The sequence below is a fragment of the Labeo rohita genome, unplaced genomic scaffold (assembly GCF_022985175.1).
Source record: "Labeo rohita strain BAU-BD-2019 unplaced genomic scaffold, IGBB_LRoh.1.0 scaffold_152, whole genome shotgun sequence".
Lineage (NCBI taxonomy): Eukaryota > Metazoa > Chordata > Actinopteri > Cypriniformes > Cyprinidae > Labeo > Labeo rohita.
Window position 1 is genome coordinate 44,972 of NW_026127692.1, and position 17,714 is coordinate 62,685.

A 17,714-nucleotide genomic window follows, 5' to 3' on the forward strand; every position below is an offset into this window, starting at 1 on the left:
TCTTTGAAAAAAAAAAAAAAAAAAAACGAAACAATAAAAATGTCCTGACCCCAAACTTTTGAACGGTAGTGTATATATATATCTTTCTTTCATTAATTTTTACTTTGAAAGTCTGTTTCTTAACATATGTTTGGTCTACATCGATGCAGAAAGTTTCTTTTGATTCCACTAGGTGCCAGAAAACAGAGGAAAAAATCATTTTCTTTGTATCTTTTTTTTTTTTTTTTTTTTTTTTTTGGAGATTTGATTGAAAGGAGGCAATATGTCCTCTAGGGGTCTCCATTCTGCAAGATAAGGAATACCTGAATTCAAAACAGTCCTATTCCCACATACATTGGGCTGCCATTACATGGATAAAAAAACCCTAAATAATAATTATTATTGTATTTGTTCATAATACATCGTTTTCCAACTCTGCATTGAGCTGGCAGCTAGCGCGCTAGCTATTCTGCGTTCACTACGTCCTCCTCCCTCATGTTTGGAAAATGGACATCGGATTGGGCTAGGAGTTTGATCACGTCTCTTTGGACAGATCTTTTTTTTTTTTTTTTTTGTATTATAACTTTTTTTAGATTATTATTATTGCTGAAAACAAGAACATACAAATCAATACAAAATACAAAATATCAACAAAATTGAAACTTGAAAGAGACAACAACAATAATAAAACAGTACAAAAAAAATACAATAAATAATAATAAAAGAAATAAAAATAAAATAAAATAAAATGCAATAAAGGGCCATTGTTTTACGTAAGATTCTCTACACAAAAACTTTAAGTGCAGAACAAATTTTAACAGTTTTCATTGCTTTCTTATTAGTAGATACTGAAATCAAATGAATATAATTTTCCATGTCTCTTAGAAAGACCACAAAGACAGGTTTACAGTTTGAGAATTTGCACTTGTGAATGTAAAATTTGCTTAAGAAAAGAATTAAATTTATAATAAAACAAACATTTTCTTTGGTGGGGTCTGAGTCAAAGTCAAATATAATGTTTCTCATTTGTAAAGAAAATTCTGGCAAAATCTTCAACTTAACAAAAGCACCAATATCATACCAAAACTCCTGAGTGTAGTGACATGAACAAAACAAGTGTCCCACAGTTTCATCAGCATTCAAACAAAAGGAACATGTCAGCTCTACATCAGCTCTAAACTTTTGGATACATTTCTTGACAGGATAAAACCTGTGGATCAGTTTAAAAGACACTGATTTCACTTTATTTGTGAGAAAGAAGTTTTGCTGTAGTGACCAGATTTTTTTCCAATTAAGATTTCCAAACAGATTATTCCAAAACAAGGTTACATGTGGAGCAGAAATTAAATTCTCAAGAAATAATGATCTTATTTTAGTTTTTGTTTCTCGATGTGGAAAAACAAATTTGACCAACAAGAGTGTCACAGGGATTGATAAGAGATGCAGTAACTGTTGAAGAATACCTACAGTTTATAAGAAGCATACACGGACCAGAAGGAATAGCTCCCATAACTACAGCGAATTATTTTGGAGTTACAGGTATTTGGTATTTGGAAATTCTGAATACCTGAGCAAAAGACCTTGATTGTTAAACGACTGCTGTACCAAAACCAAACCATTACTAAACCAGTTATCATAATATAAAGATTTGTTCTTAAATAAAATATTCTTATTGTTCCAAATAAAACACCTCTGTGGCGAAAAACTGTGTTTATAAATTAAAGTCCATGCTAGGAGAGCCTGTCGATGAAAGTTGGAGAGTTTGATTTTGGAGTTTGGATATATCATAATTACACATTAAGAGAAAATGAAGACCACCAAACTGTGAAAAAATAAGGTGAGGAAAAGCTTTCCAGATAGAAGTTGGTTTAGATAGGTATTGTCACACAACAGAAGGAGGCAGACAGGTAAATAGTAAAGATAGTTTATTTAGCAGAGGTACGGTGTGAAGTATTAAACTTAGCTGGTTATAGGAAATGTCTCTTTGCAGTGGAGGTTATTGGAGGCGGACGAAGGGTAGGCAGATCGCTGTTGAAGGACGAAATCCCGGTCTAGGAATAGTATCCGGTAGGGAGTCTGTAAAGTTCGTTAGAGAGGAGACTCTTTATAGTGACTGCTGATGAGGTTGTGCTGGTGCCGTGAATCAGAATTCCGGGGAGAGGGAGCGAGAGGGTGGAGCGTGCTGATCCGGTGACAATGGGTTGTAATTGGTCTGCGATTCTGTGACAGGTATTGTTTCAGCCAATTAATTTTAAATGTATTGTTAAGGGAATCAAAATCAATGAAATTCAAACCACTGTTTTTATAGGAATTTAATATGACTGATTTTCTTATATAATGAGTTTTGTTTTTCCACAAACATTGTATTAAGACCTCATTAATTAGTTTACATGTGGGCTTATCCACAAAGAGAGACTGAGCTGCGTGTGCCAAACGAGATAAACCTTCTGCCTTAGTAAGCAGTTTTCTGCCTTTTAAAGACAAATCTCTTTGGAGCAGCAATTGCATCTTCTTTGTGTTTTTGCAGTAATAGGTTTAAAGTTGGCAGAGCACCTATACTCATCTTTAGTTATTTGTATCCCAAGATATGTTAGACTATTTTTGACAGCAGTACCCTCAGTTGAGGAAACAGAGCAATTTTTAAGTGAGAGCAATTCACATTTATTAATATTCAGATTTAACCCTGAAGCCTCAGAAAAGGGTTGGAGAATACTCAGTGCTACAGGGACTTGTGAAGAATCATACAAAAATATGAATCTGACTCCTTGATTTAAAAAGAATCTAGGTGACGTACCATTACTTAGTTTAATTGAACTGTTTCCATTATGTACAGCATTTTAACCATTCTACAAAACAAATCACCAAAGCCAATTTTTTCAAGAGCCTGAAATAAAAAAGCGTGGTTCAATGTATCAAAAGCTTTGTAATAATCTAGAAATGAAGCCATCACTATTAAAATAATCCGAATAGTCCATCATATTTAATACCAGCCGTATGTTATTAGAAATATGCTTTTTCTGCTTGAACCCTGACTGTGTTTCATCAATGATAGAATTCAAAACATGTTTTAATCTTTTGGCCAAAACTGAAGCTAATATTTTATAATCACTGTTCAACAGTGTGATTGGATGCCAGTTATCACAGAAGAGAGGATCTTTTTTTGATTTCAGAATAAGAGTTTACCATAATGTTGCTGGAAGTACCATCTTCTCTATACTTTCTTCATAGACTTTTAATAAAAAGGAGCTGTAGTGACTAAACAACTTATAAAATTCTGAGCGAAGTCCATCTGTTCCAGGAGATTTGTTGGCTTTTAAAGATTTTAACCTCTTTTAAAGTGATAGATGCATCACAAAAAAGCTGATCTGAAACACTCAACTTTTTTATGTTAGGTAACGTCTGAAAAAATCATTCATATGTTTTGAGGATAATTTTAAAGCATATAAATTGCTGTAAAATTGGGCACAGAACTTTGCAATACATCTAGGGTCATCTGTAATATTGCCATCAACCATAAGTTTTTTAATTTGATTATTTTTAGCTTGTTCTCTTTCCAATCTGAAAAAATACGCAGGATTTTGTTCACCCTCCTCAATCCACCTTTTACGCGATCTAATAAATGCCCCTTCAGCTTTTTGTTTATATAAATGATCTAATTTATGCTGTAAATCTACCAGTTCTGCTTTTTCACAGGCAAGTAAATTATCTACATTTTTAGATAATAGATTTGTGATTTTACATATAACAATATTCTCATCTATTCTTTTCTTTTTAGCCAAATCACTACTAAATTCTCTGATATATTTTCCAATTTCATACTTAGTAAATTCCGAATCGCTACTGTATCTGTTCTCCTCTCTAGCTTTATTCCAGTTATTTTGAATTATCTTAATAATTTCATCTTTGGCCTTAATCATAAAGAAGAATTGAGTTTTTAATTTTCCAGTAAGAGGAAAATCCACACATATTTTCGGGACCTAAAATGTGAGTGCGAATAAAAATACTCTTATGGTCAGATAATGGTGATGGCAAAATATTAGCAGATGTGTTGAATAATTCCTTAGAAATCAGCCAATAATCAATGCGAGACTGAGAGGTTAAAGAGTTATTGCACCATGTGAAGCTCTTTTCAAAGGGATGTGACTCTCTCCAACGATCTATTAAAGACAATCTTTGCATGAACAGTTTTATATATAGACAAGAATTGTCCGGTGGTTTTGGCGGCCGCCTATCTATACTGCTGTCTAAAGCCACATTAACCCGCTGAGCGGTACGGTCCCACATATGGGATTGAGAACGTTCGGTGACGTCACGCAACTGCCAAATTCAAACTTATACTTAGCGTTGGCTGGCACTGAGCCAGAGAGAGACGCGCGCTGCGCTTGTCATATGATCACAATTATGCAGTGTTTTCAACCACATAACGTTTATTTCAGGTTTCAGACATTTAAATACACTATTTAAGTACTAGTAAAACAATATATGTTTAAAGTTTGTAAAATACACAATCCATTCAAGTATAATTTGCAGATGTGTTTTATTCACATCACAAACTTATAGTGTAAGTAACGATATAATTCAGTCCATTTCTTTCCCAGTTCACCAGCCACTTATGTATTCGTGATTCTGAATATCAGATAGTTTATAGAGATGGTAAGCAAGTGTGTGAATATTTTGAATAAAAAAAGGAAAAACGAAATAAAAGCGAGATGTCTGTCATACACCGTTATAGTGGCTGCCGTGTGTCATGTGACAATCATGACGCGTCGCCATGGAAACAATGGAGAGAACGTTCTAAAATAACGGTCGCCTAAAAAAAACTCACTCTGGGGGGTCAGATAGAATATTTTAAACTCACCAGTGAAAGGGTTAAAGTCTCCTCCAAAAACAAGCACAGCATGTGGGTATTTAGTCAATAGATTTAACACTTGTTCCTCTAAACAGCTAATCAAGGCTTCATTTTCTTTTAGCTGGTTATAACCATAAACACAAACAAGAATACATGTCAAATTTGAGTTTTCAACAACAAGGCAGACATAATGGCAACTTAAATCACTTTTGTGGAGTAAGATCTTCCCTGTAAACTTTTTTAATATGCATACACCTGCTGAATGTGTTGTGCCATGAGCATCCATAAGTCCAGGCCCCACTGTGACCTCCAAAAATGTAAGTCCTCTACAGATAAATGACTCTCTTGCAGGAAACAAAAATCACAATTGAATTGTTTGAGATATAAAAAGATAGCTTTACACTTAGTAAGATTTCTTTGCCCTCTGGCATTTAAAGAAACAACAGATAATGACATGAATTAGGAAAAAAAAACAACAACAAAGAAAAAAGATAAATAGACCTAAATGAGCAAAACAGTCTTATTATACAGAACTTTAACCAGTCAAGAATGAGCCTAGAAATGAGAACCACAACTCTTGACAACAACGAAAAAAATACTGAAATGCAGTATAAACCTAAAACCACACTGAACTGGTGCTGATATTTCTTTCTTCTCCAGAAAATAATTCAACCTTCTTACTAACATTTTCTCCATTACCTTGACTAATGTAGATGTAAGAGCGATGGGCCTATAGCTATTAGATTTTGTTGCATCCTTACCTGGTTTCACTACTGGTATTACTATTGCACTTTTACAATCTTTGGGTAAATTGCCTTCATTCCATATATGATTATATAAATCCAATATTGCTTTAATGGCTACTTCTGGTAATTTTTTTTAACATACTGTAACTAATCATGTCTCTCCCTGGCGTTGTATTCTTTGAATTGTTAATAGCTATTTTTAACTCAAAAACATTAAAATCCTCATCCATATTACTATCAGCTCCTTGTTTCTTTAAACGAACATTCTCATATATTTTACTTAATTCTTGTCTTCTATTTACAAACCCGATTCCAAAAAAGTTGGGACACTATACAAATTGTGAATAAAAAAGGAATGCAATAATTTACAAATCTCATACACTTTGAAACTTCAGGCCAAATATTGGCTCATTTTGGATTTCAAGACAGCTACACATTCCAAAAAAGTTGGGACAGATAGCAATAAGAGGCTGGAAAAGTCAAATGTACATATAAGGAACAGCTGGAGGACCAATTATCCACTTATTAGGTCAATTGGCAACATGATTGGGTATAAAAAGAGCCTCTCAGAGTGGCAGTGTCTCTTAGAGGTCAAGATGGGCAGAGGATCACCAATTTCCCCAATGTTGCGCCAAAAAATAGTGGAGCAATATCAGAAAGGAGTTTCTCAGCGAAAAATTGCAAAGAGTTTGAAGTTATCACCATCTACAGTGCATAATATCATCCACAGATTCAGAGAATCTAGAACAATCTCTGTGCGTAAGGGTCAAGGCCGGAAAACCATACTGGATGCCCGTGATCTTCGGGCCCTTAGACGGCACTGCATCACAAACAGGAATGCTACTATAATGGAAATCACAATATGGGCTCAGGAATACTTCCAGAAAACATTGTCGGTGAACACAATCCACCGTGCCATTCGCCATTGCCGGCTAAAAGTCTATAGGTCGAAAAAGAAGCCATATTTAAACATGATCCAGAAGCGCAGGCGTTTTCTCTGGGCCAAGGCTCATTTAAAATGGACTGTGGCAAAGTGGAAAACTGTTCTGTGGTCAGACGAATCAAAATTTGAAGTTCTTTTTGGAAAACTGGGACGCCATGTCATCCAGACTAAAGAGGACAAGAACAACCCAAGTTGTTATTAGCGCTCAGTTCAGAAGCCTGCATCTCTGATGGTACGGGGTTGCATGAGTGCGTGTGACATGGGCAGCTTACACATCTGGAAAGGCACCATCAATGCTGAAAGGTACATCCAAGTTCTAGAACAACATATGCTCCCATCCAGACGTCGTCTCTTTCAGGGAAGACCTTGCATTTTCCAACATGACAATGCCAGACCACATACTGCATCAATTACAACATCATGGCTGCGTTGAAGAAGGATCCAGGTACTGAAATGGGCAGCCTGCAGTCCAGATCTTTTACCCATAGGAAACATTTGGCGCATCATAAAGAGGAAGATGTGACAAAGAAGACCTAAGACAGTTGAGCAGCTAGAAGCCTGTATTAGACAAGAATGGGACAACATTCCTATTCCTAAACTTGAGCAACTTGTCTCCTCAGTCCCCAGACGTTTGCAGACTGTTGTAAAAAGAAGAGGGGATGCCTCACAGTGGTAAACATGGCCTTGTCCCAACTTTTTTGAAATGTGTTGATGCCATGAAATTTAAAATCAACTTATTTTTCCCTTAAAACGATACATTTTCTCAGTTTAAACATTTGACGTCATCTATGTTCTATACTGAATAAAATACTGAAATTTGGAACTTCCATATCATTGCATTCGGATTTTATTCACAATTTGCACAGTGTCCCAACTTTTTTTGGAATCGGGTTTGTAAGAACTTATCACTTAAATTTTCAATACCATGAACTTGAGCAAAAGTTTTAGCTAAGACTTCTGTCTTTTCTTTTTTTGTTATGGCCACTTTCCCTTCTTCAATTACAGGAATCTGCTTATAATTATTAATACCATTCATTTTCCTAATCATTCTTCATACCACATGCATTCCAGTTTCTCTCCCAACTGTATTACAGAATTCCTGTCAAGCCTTTCTCTTTGCTCTTTTAATTAACCTTCTTGCAGCAGCTCTTTTTTCTGATATTCTACAACAGTATCTTGAGTTATTAATCTTTTTAAAATCCAGAATGCCTTGTTCCTCTCTTAAACTGTCATTGACTTTTACTAAAAATGTATAATTTACAGTCCCCTAAAAAATGGTTTAGATAAAAAAAAAAGATAAAAAACAAATTTGGCATTTACATTATGCCTATATTTTCGCACATTATCTTGCTACTTATGTTGTAATTGTAACTACATTGCTAGGCAGCGCCTTTTGCTCACTGAATTAGCAGTTGAGATTCATAAATAAAGTCAAAATTAGTAACAGAAGGTGATTTATAGATGCTGAAGAGGTTAGAAGCACTAAATGCCATTAGTCTGAGTCAACATCTGACGCCTCATCTGACTGTGATCTCATGTTTAGACGTTTTAGCCTACACTGAAAAAAAAACTTGTTGGATTTACATAAAAAATGTGTACATCGGTTGCACATATTAAAGTTATATTTACTCAACATGATTTATACATGTTAAATGAATGTGATTTATATATGTTCAAGCTACATGATTTATGTGTTTAATGAACATGATCCATACATGTTAAGGTTACATGATTGTTTTTCATATATGCAGTGGTGTTTCAAAACTAAATTTCTATAATACTAAATTTCTAAATTTGTATAATATCATAGGCTGACTTTCCTCAATAAATATAATTTGTACATTTACTTGTCTTAGCTACAACATTAACAACATTACTACTGTACAGTTTAAAAAGTAATAAGACAAGAAAAAAAAAATCATGAATTAAATCACTATATTTTTAACAATACAATTAATTTTTCACAGAGTATGGGATACAAAAATAAAGCTTTCGCAGTGTGAAGTTAAAAACAACATAAATTCCATGAACAAGTGACTATGAACAATAACAACATATACACTGTCATTAAGTACAAGATGAGACACCGTCAAACAGGTGTAGTGGAAAAAAAATGCACAGTAAAGAAGAGCATGAAGTAGTCCAAAGCATCCCTTGAGTATTTAGTTTTCAGTTTTAAAAGCAGTTCAGACGAGTCAAATCACTGTATGTTTAGGTTCAAGAGTTTTCAGTTCTGGGTGGAGGTCCCTCCATCAAATTTGATGACAAAAAAAAGCATCCAAACCACAAAACAAACTGTGGCCAACCTACATTATTAAATGGTTTACACTGTATATGTGATATAGGTTCTCTCTGTGAGTGTGTAAAATGAAAAAGAAACAATGGTCCTTCTTCCAAGAGGCATGAAACTACCTTGTGTCTCTGTCTGTGGAAACACCTCACTCATAGAGTCTGTTTCTGAGAACTTGAGCTTTCTTTGATAGTGCGCAGCCTTCCAGCTCCATGACTATCTTCTGCAGTACCTCAAAGGTATGTTTCATTTCAGGTGGGTAGTTGAGATTTAGAGCATACATCAGCCCAAAAAGCATCGCCATGGCTAAAGCAAAGTTGTCCAAGCCTTGTAGGACTTTCTGGCCTTCAAGGACAATCCAGAAGTCCTCAGATCTGTCCTGAGATTTGAGAATGTAGATTCCCACTGTGGTCTCTTCAGTGGAGGTGAAGGCATCAGCAGCAGCCTGCAGAATGCACAGACAAAATTAGATTCAACAGAACACTGGGCACAGCTCTGGGAATATTATAACAAATGTGATTTCAATAATTTAATAATTAAAAATCACTTAATAATGAAAAATATAAAATTCTATATAATGAGAACCAGACAAGTCAAGAACAGTCCAAAAAAGACAGATGGCTGATTACAGATTGCTGTTAGACCTAGTTCTAGGATTGTAAGTGTTAGTCCTACAATTTTAGAGCCAAGACATCCAATTGTGCAGTGATCGGTAACTTTATGGTATGCAGAGGATAATCATGGAATTGATTGCTTGATCTGTGCTTTAGCACAAGTTAGTTTGTAGCAACTAATTTAATAAAACGGGCTATGAGACAATGAGAAATGATTACCTCATAATGTCTATACACTATAAAAAATAAATAAAAAATAAAAAAAGGTTCTTTAAGCATAGTAACAGTTCTATTTAGGTCTGAATGGTTCTGAAGAACTCTTCATATAATATATAATGATTCTTTGTGCTAGAGTTTAGGGTTCTTTTTTCCCCACCTTTCTTTCCCAAACCTCTAAAAGCCCCATCGTTACTGGCTTTCTGGAGCTCGGCCATCCAATTACACAGACTATCAACACACTCTCAACAGCCACAATCTGCTTTTGGAGAAACATCGTAGAATCGTGCTATTTTATTAGCTGCAGTTCTCTGCGTCTCAATATACAGTACAATGCAACATACATTCACATAAGTGTTAACTCAGTGGTACAATTACAATCACATGACACTACACGTGCATGCTGTGCCAGGCATAAATTAAAAAAAAAAAAAATGCTGAAATAAATGCAGATATGCATAAATGAAGGAATAAATAAATTGTCAAAAACATCATTTTTAATTGTGCTGCACCATTTGTGTTATACTACATTTATTTCTACATTTATGTAGTTTTACATTTATTTATGCATTTCTACATTTATTTATTTATTTCTGTTTTTCTGTGTCCGTATGTTAATAATGTAGGCGGTCCTAACCTCTCTCAACGCAGGATTGGTTAAACAGGATCGCCATTTACGGCTGTACTACTGTGGATACTACTAGTTGCATTTAATAGCAAAAGATATAGATCTTGCACCTTCTGTTTCATTTGGAACGTGTAGTCGATGATTTAGTTCAGCTCAGGTTGATATGGATTTAGACCTTGATCTAACAGTTACGGTTTAACTGGTGGTCATATCATCTGGTGAACGACCACATCAGATTTGCCGATTCTGAAAGCAAAACTGACGTGATATTAAGCTTTCCAATATAGGCAAACTTGCTCATTACATGATTTTGGTATTCTTGTAAAGATTACAAATTATCGTATGATCGCCCGTAGCAGCTGAAGTACGGAAAATAAACAAAAAAGTCTGTTTGGCACAGGTTTTGAACACACGTTATGATAGCTGCACTGTGAAATGCCAGTAATGAACGCACTGACCTGTCGAACCGCACAGATTCAGGATTGAAGTCAGGATTTTACTCTCGGCATCATATTATGCAGCTGGCTGAATCAAGGAAATGTGCCCGGATTAACTTGTGACCTGTGTTTACCCGTTATGAAAATCAACCATGGTGTCATTAGGGTAAAATGTATTTACATTTTACAGTTTGTGATGTTAACCTACATTTTAATGGAGTCTCAGACAATGGTAAATTTAAGGCTATTATAGTTTTACTACAAGCACTATCGCTAACCATTTACTACAGTACATTTTTTTTCAGAAACTAGCTGATGTCTCATTTGATTAATTTAACAACTTAACGTTATTTCCACATTGTTTCCGTTGTTACTTTGTAAACTTGTGCTTTGCATTCACGGGTGATCATACCAATAATTTGTAATCTTTACTTGAATACCAAAATCACAGAATGAGCAAGTCTGCCTTTATGAGACAGCTTAATATCACATCAGTTTTCTTTTCAGAATTGGTGAATCTGATATTTAAAAATCTGATAAATCAGATTTTATTCATTCATTCATGTATTTCAACATTTCTTTCTTTCTTCATTTATTTATTTCTGTATTTCTACATGTATGTGTTTATTTATTTATTTATTTATACTTAAGTAATTTCTCATCCTCCATATTAGCACACTTTATTTAGTAAACGTTTTTTCTTAAGAGTGAATTGTTACTGCAAAACAAGAAATGCCACAAATTGAGAAAAAGCTGCTGCAGTTATTGGAGGCAGCAAAAATCAGGAAAAAAAAAGCCCCACAAAATCCTGGAGGGGACTGTTCAGTTATCTTAGTGGGTTGGTTTGTTAATGAGCAATTTTTTTAATGAAAGAAATGTCTAAATTAATGAACCTTTATAATTGTACTCACCATATACTCTTTCACCAAATTGTCTGGGTTCTCATTGAGGTACACACAGGTATACACCACGTCTTAAATGTGCACGGGCATTAAAAATACGTACATGGATAACGGCTTGTACGTCCAAAATGAGGATGCTTGACTTTATAATGGTTTAGTAGTGTCAGTCTACTGGAAACTGCTACTGAGCACCCTTTACACTGCCACATTCACTAGAGAGGGAGACAGAAAAAAAATCATAGAGGAATATTTAAAGTAAAAAAATAATAATAATAATAATAATAATAATAACAACAACAACAACAATATAATATAGTGATCAAATATAACTGCAGTAAAGACAGAAATACTTACCACTACTATTGTGCCTTTGCAAATCAAATTGCACATGAATAGATGAGCATCAGATATCTGTAAAATATTAAATAAAATGCATTAGTTTTAAAGCAATAACATTTTCCCAGAGGTAGTTAAGGCTCCCTAGAATTAAGCATATGTCCTTCTTAACTTTAAAATTAAACTGATAAAACCTTTTTAGTAACACTTCAGAATGTTTTCATTAGTGAACAGTATTAGAATAGTGGATCAACTAACATGAACTAAAAACGTATAAAACATTTGTAACAGTATTTATTATTAAGCTAAAAAAAAAAAAATTGTTTGTTAGTTCAAAGTGCATTAACGTTTACAAATACAACTTTTGATTGACTGGAGGTAATAAAAGAAATGACATTCAAAATTAGCCAGTTACCATGTATTTCAAAAGTAAAATGACTGTAAACCAAGACAGTGCATTAATAACACTATGAATGAAAAAAAAGGCAGAATATGTCCTCCTTCTAAATAAAAAAGGCCAACTGACTTGAAGCTTAGTGCAATTTCAGCATAAGACACCACATCTTTAAGAGAAATCGTGTTAAGATTTAAAATGTGCTATTAAAATTGAAGTGTGGCAAGCATTTTATGAGATTTAAACGATCTGTAACATACCCTCTCCCAACTCAAATAAGTCACTCCCTGACAGGATTCATTGCATTTAAGGCCTGGGACTGAAATGACTTAACGTTACTTTGAAAGAGAATTTGCAGTCGCCACCTGCTGGCGTACTTATGTAAAATGAAGAAATGGTCACTGAACGAATCTAAAATCATTTTGGTGAACACTGAACGAATCTCTTGAAAAATCATTTTTGTAATCTTTACAAGAATACTCATGTAATGAGCAAGTGTGGGTTTATTAGACAGCTTAATATCACGTCAGTTTGTGCTTTCAGAATCGGCGAATCTGCCACTGTCGTTCCATCACATCTGGTGCGGAGGACCTGAACCAGGGAGTTGGTCACCAGTTAAACCGTAACACCGGCATCGTGATCCCATCGCACCCCCTCCTCTCTTTCCCCTCCCGCGAGCCACCGCATCCCAATGCCGTATTCGGAAAGAAAGTTGTGTTTTAAAGGCAATAAACATTAGATGGAAAAATATATATATTTCATTACTTTCTCTCGCAGTTATATTGTTAAGTAATTATACTGTATATAAATTGCGGGCATCAGGATGCACGATCGCATTTCACTTTTACTTTTCATCATGATGTTTCACTGTAGACTTCGTCCGATGCCAATTTGGTAGACGTCGCCCAACCCTACTAACTGTCATACAAAAAATCTAACTAAAGTCAGTGAATAAACCTGAGACAATGATCAATGAGTAACAATAATATTCGCAATAACATATTGGTTTACTGAATAATTAAGTAAATATAATTCTTTGACTTACCTTTGTACAGAAACCTCATCGCTTGATTGGCTACTGTCAGGTGTAACAGACGACAACATTTTTGTCCTGTGTCAGCTTCCGTAGCTTCTGTATGCGTTTCGAAAGGGCGGAGTGAGCGGGAGATAGGGCCAAATTGCAGAACAGCAGAACCATACGTCACAGCAGTCACACGGCAGCAACGCTGCGGCAGCAGGCTCAGACGGTAGTGGGCGGAGTCTCCGTCGCAGATCGGAAAAGGGTGAAAATAGCAATAAGTGATCAACTTATATTTTTTCTTGTCCTTTTCTTATTTTTAATGTTGTTATTGTTATTTGAAGAAAAAATAAAAATAATTATGAACACCAGAATTTGCTCTACTTATCTTTGTGGAGCGTTTCAAAGTTAAAGCTGTTAATGTTAAGTCCGTATTATGTATATACGGAAATTACTATTAACCGTAAGATACCGTTACACTATTAACTGTAAGATACGATATGTGTGTGTGTGTGTATGTATGCATGTACATACATACATACAGTATATTACAGTTAATAGTCTAACTGTATCTTACGGTTAATAGTAATTTCGTGTATGTATATATGTGTATATATAAACAGGCGCGAGCACTCATATACATAATACGGACTTAACATTAACAGCTTTAACTTTGAAACGCTCCACAAAGATAAGTGGCAGACTAATCCTATACTGTAAGGACAGTAGGCAGCAAAAAGCGGCACTGGGAATAAAATTGATCAGTGGACAAAAAGTGACCTGGGAGTAATAACTGGTATCCCTACTGATGTAGCAGTAGAAAAGATCAAGAAAAGTCTGATTGGGGCTGCAGTAATTGATGTTAAAAGATTGAAATACATCAGAAATAAAAAAAAAGGTTGATAGCCTTTCAGTAATGATTCACTTTGATAAGGATAAGTTACCAGACAAAGTATTTCTAGGATTCATTTGCTACTCGATTAGACCTTATGTGCCTCCTCCGTCAAGGAGTTAACCCAAACTCCTTAACTCCGTCAAGGAGTTAACCCAAAGTGTTGCAATTGTGGAGAAGAACATAGTGCGGGTTATGGAGGGTGTAAAGTAAGGAAGCATGCCGCACAAGTTCAGACTGTCAGAGTAGAGGAGGAACTGTCATATTCTGAGGCGCTAAAGAAAGTGGGAAAGACTCCAGAGCAAGAAGAGAACAGAAAGGTAATGTCTAAGCAAAAGATTGATAAAGTGCAAGAATCATCAAAAGAGAATATAAGGATTTATGATAAAGTGGCATTTGTTGCTTTTATGGCTGAAGTTGTGAAATTCTCTGCTGAAACGGAGAGCTGGACAGAGAGAATCAAAATTATAATCAAAGCAGCTGAAAAGTACCTAGGGATAGAGAAAGTTTCAGTGGAAATGATTAATGACAAGTTAAAGATGCAAACATCAAATACTCAAACAGGATGTGGTGGCTCATAATGGTGATTGCTATATTTCAGTGGAATGCAAGAAGCTTAATTGCCAATGGACAAGAATTCAAAAAGTACATTTTAATCGTGAAAATAAACCGAATATAATTTGTATTTAAGAAACATGGTTAAAACCTCAGTTTAATTTTAATTTACCAGGGTATGTGGTGATTAGAAGAGATAGGGAACAAGGAAATGGTGGAGGGGTAGCGACATTTATCAAACAAGGAATTGGATACAGAAATGTTGGGGAGGTTGCAGAGCACGAGGTGGTGGTGACTGAAGTTTGGGAAGGGAAGTATAGTTTGAAAATAATTAATTTCTGTAACCCTTGTGAAAAATTAAGTAAGAAAGTATTGGAGAATATACAAGGAATTAGTAATAATAAAGTGGTTTGGTGTGGGGACTTCAGTGCACATAACACCTTGTGGGGGAGTAGTAAGAATGATTATAATGGGTTAGTTGTGGAAGAAATGCTTGATTGGGGCCAGTTGGTATGTATCAATGACGGAAGCATTACTAGATTAGACGTTTCTAATGGGCGGCACTCAGCTTTGGACATTACTTTAGTATCTGATAGCTTAGCTGGTAAAAGTGAATGGAAGGTGATAAGGCAAAGTACAATTGGAAGTGACCATTATCCCATATGGTGTGGAAATAATTCAAACAAAGGTAGAAGGAAACCCACGGTGGAAACTCAAGTCTGCTAATTGGGAACTTTTTACAAAATTGTGTCATAATAAAATGGTAGTTTTTAACATATCCAGTGAAGATATTGAAGAACTAAGTAAGAAAGTTAGTGGAATATTAAGAAGTACAGCAGAGGAAGTAATAGGTAAAAAGAAGTGTACTAGCAGTAGAAAAGCAGTACCATGGTGGAATGAAAAATGTAATAAAGCAGTTGCTCATAGAAACAGGGCGATTAAGAAAGCTAGAAAATCGCTACAGTTTGAGGATTACATTAATTACAAGAGAGCTCAAGCAGTGGTGAGGAGGAAAGTTAGGACAGCAAAAAGAACATACTGGAAAGAATTTTGTAATAGAATTGGGGAGGAAACTGATATAAATGAGTTGTGGGGTATAATCAGGAAAATGGGAGGCATACTGAGAAACAATAATATTCCAGTTTTAGTAAATAGTGATAAAGTTGCAGTTTCTGATAAAGACAAAGCTGAGATGCTAGCGGAAGCATTTGTAATGGTACATAGTAGTTTGAATATCTCGGATAGTATGAGGAAGCATAGGGAGGAGAAGGTGAGAGAAAACGCTCATATATTTGAGAAAAAAAAAAGAATGATACTGGCAGTACATTAGACTTAGACTTCTCATTGTACGAACTGAAGAGAGCTATTGCGGGGGTAAAGCAGACAACTCCAGGCAAAGATGAAATATGTTACGAGATGATTAAACATTTATCAGATGTCTCGTTAAATGTGGTTTTAAGTCTTTTTAATAAAATTTGGAAAACAGGAATCCTACCAGCAGAGTGGAAGCATGGAATAATTGTGCCAATTGCAAAGCCAGGAAAAGATCATTCTAAGGCCAGTAGTTATAGACCTATTGCTCTGACATCCAACCTATGCAAACTAATGGAACGTATGGTCATGAATAGACTGATACATGTAATAGAGAGCAGGAATTTTTTCTCTGCATATCAAAGTGGGTTTCGAAAGGGACAAAGTACTATGGATTCTGTAGTTTATCTGGAAAATGAAATAAGAAAAGCTTAAATTAAGAAGGAAGTGTTAGTGGGAGTTTTTTTTGACATAGAAAAAGCATATGATATGCTGTGGAAAGAAGGGTTGTTAATGAAATTAGAAAAATTGGGAATTAATGGAAGAATGTATAATTGGATTGTACATTTTTTGTTTTTATAAGAACAATTCAAGTTAGAGTTGGACGGAGTATTCTCAAACATATCTGACAGAGAATGGAGCTCCGCAAGCGAGTGTAAGTAGCCCTATTTTATTCAACTTGATGATCAATGATGTTTTCTCTGGAACAGATAGTGGAATTGGTAAATCACTATATGCAGATGATGGTGCACTTTGGAAAAGGGGACGGAACATTTCATTTGTTGAAAGCAAAATGCAAAGTGCGGTAAATGAGGTAGAGGGCTGGGCTAAGATATGGGGGTTTCGGTTTTCAGTGGAAAAAACTCAAGTAGTTTGTTTTTCAAATAAGAAGAATAACCCAAGTTTGAGCATCAGAATGTATGGTCATCAATTGGAGCAAGTGAGCGTAATCAGATTCTTGGGTATGCGGATGGATTCAAAACTAAATTTTCGAATTCATATTCAGAAATGAATTGAAAAATGCAAAAAAGGGATTAATGTTTTAAGGTGTTTATCAGGTGTTGATTGGGGAGCAAGCTCGCAATCATTGAAAAGAGTATATAGTGCAGTTATAAGATCAAACATAGACTATGGTAGTATAGTATATGGTTCTGCGAATAAAACCTTGCTTAAAAAAGTTGAAGTATTACAGTCACAGGCTCTGCGTTTATGTAGTGGAGCTTTTAGAACCTCTCCAGTGTCTGCTCTTCAGGCAGAGATGGGAGAAATGCCCCTAGAACTTCGTAGGATACAGTTGAGGATGAGGTACTGGGCTGGAGTAAAGGGTCACTCAGAACACCATCCAGTTAAAAATCTCTTGAAAGTCTGCTGGGAATATGAATATAAAGAATTAGCGAGCTTCGGCTGGACAGTAAAGAAGGAAGCAGATAGATTAGGGTTGAATAAATATGAAATTACTCCATCTGTCGCTATTCCAGTGGTACCCCCTTGGATGTTTCCAGTGCCTTTGATTGATTTACAAATCCAAAAGGAAATAAGAAATAAGGAAAAGACCATTCCTATAAACACAATAGTTCAACAGTGTATAAGTCAAACATATTACT

General features: G+C 35.2%; 1 long non-coding RNA gene across 2 annotated transcripts; it reads right to left on the bottom strand.

The window, feature by feature from the left end:
- Positions 1-9,132: 9,132 nt before the first annotated feature.
- On the bottom strand, positions 9,133-13,481 carry LOC127158501 (uncharacterized). Of its 2 annotated transcripts, none has more exons than XR_007826168.1 (4): positions 13,380-13,481; positions 11,959-12,015; positions 11,708-11,816; positions 9,133-9,252 (listed from the first exon to the last, which is right to left on the bottom strand). It is a non-coding gene; the product is annotated as an uncharacterized LOC127158501 (long non-coding RNA). The 2 variants fall into 2 exon arrangements; XR_007826169.1 differs by having other exon boundaries at positions 9,186-9,252; positions 11,614-11,816.
- Between the last annotated feature and the right edge of the window lie 4,233 nt (positions 13,482-17,714).